The following is a 2047-nucleotide window of genomic DNA, read 5'->3' as shown; positions in this document are numbered from 1 at the left end:
ATTTTGTTACCTTGATACTCAGTGCTGCTCCTTACAGGTGAAATTGTGTAACTACATATGTGCTGTCATTTTACATTGTTTGAACCACTTTGACGCCAACCTCAGACGTTTTTGGACAATTTTCCAAACTCTCGATAAAAACCCGAGCACAGATCATCAAAACAGATCATTTTAAAAGCTCTAAAAACGTTCAATTGCATGGATATGAAATGACATTTAAGTCATTTGTTCACTGTTCAAAATGACACGTTAACATCAAAGTACCACTATTTCAAAATGGAATACATACATTACATATGATATGACTGTCTTTCCATGTCATTAAAAGCATCCAACTATCAATGAATACAACTACTCAAAATGATAAGAAGGGTACCACTGGTTAAACAAACAAACAAACAAAAAAGTATAGTTCCTAATGCACAGATTATGGATATGAATTTCCTGCTTGTAGTAATGACAACTGAGTGACTAAAATTACTGATGACTGATTTCACATTGTGGTAAGAGTGTATACGTAAGTGTTTGTACCCATGTGCTTCAGCACAGCGACAGCATGGAGCAGGCAGATCAGCTGAGAGGACAAGCAGTGAGAGGACATGGACGTCGATGTGGAGGTGAGGGAGAAAGATCTGGTAGAGGACAAGGATCCCTTCATAGAGGTGGCTGTAGAGAAGCGGTAGAGGACAAGGCCAGGGACCAAGACAGCAACAGTCACAGCAAAGAGTGTCAAATAAAGTCAGAGCAATAGCTGTGGTTCATGTCATTAATTGGGGCATGATGATGAGTGAGACCGCTGCCATGATCCAGCTAAGAAGATCCACAGCGGCCTCAATCATCAGAACATTCCGCAATGAGAACCAGTCTTCAGCATGGACTACGCATTACATAAACTACAATAAATTATCAAATTGCTGTATAGTGGGAAACAATTTATAGTACTGTAATACAGCCCGTGTCTTACAGTATCTTACCAGTGGACCACTGTGTAGTGCGTGCAAATAGATACCACACAGTAGGTGTTGTGCCTCAATGTGTTCTTTGCTTTCCTTGTGTAGCGGAATGAAGGTCCCGGGTCCTGATTGAAAAGACGTTCCCGCTAGCTTGGCTAACGGGGAATTCCCCTTTGGCTGACGTGGTAGGGGAATGGTCTTTAGTGCAAGCCGTCTGGGGTTCGATCCCACCGCCGTCCTGGCCACAAAGGTCCTGCGGTCACACTTGCAGCACTGAGACAAGGCCAAAAGGGGAGGCAGGGGCGGAATTTTGACTGACCAATAAAAGCTTTAGTTAGGGCCAGGAATGATATACGACCAAAATCCGGCAGCACATCATCAACAATATCAATCTAGTCCATAATGAGGAAGCCATTAGTCTGCCGACTATTGCCGCATCCTGAATAGGCACCAGGTGTCTATTAATCAGATTTACCGGGTGCCTTTTAAAAGAAATACAGATACGGTGAGGCAACCGCGGGCAGAGTATGTTCAGGTGAAAATTCAGGTTAAATCTACATTCTATAGCAGGGGTGGGCAACTTGCTCCAGAAAGGGCCAAGAGGGTGCAGGTTTTCTTTGCAGCCATTGATTCCACCAGGTGATTTCACTGATTAACTGATTCCATCTGCTCAAAGTGATATTAATCAGTGAAATCACCTGGTGGAATCAATGGCTGCAAAGAAAACCTGCACCCTCTTGGCCCTTTCTGGAACAAGTTGCCCACCCCTGTTCTATAGGATAATTTCCTTGCTAATTTGCTTTTAAAGGGTCATGGTGGATGCTGCAGAGGACTACCACAAATTCCTCTACATAGATGAGGCAGGCTTCAACCTGGCCAAATCAAGGTGGAGAGGGTGGAATTTGATTGGCCAGCGACCAACAATCCAGGTACCTGGACAACGTGGCGGGAACCTCACCATGTGTGCTGCCATATCTGAGGATGGTGTGGTGGCACACAGACCTGTGCTGGGATCATACAATGCAGCCCTTCTTCAGGATTTTTTAAATGAACTAGAGCAGCTCTGTCAAACAAATAAAATGACAATATTCAAG

This window comes from Thalassophryne amazonica, chromosome 17 (assembly GCF_902500255.1).
Source record: "Thalassophryne amazonica chromosome 17, fThaAma1.1, whole genome shotgun sequence".
Taxonomy (NCBI): domain Eukaryota; kingdom Metazoa; phylum Chordata; class Actinopteri; order Batrachoidiformes; family Batrachoididae; genus Thalassophryne; species Thalassophryne amazonica.
Note: the sequence above shows the minus strand (reverse complement) of the source record.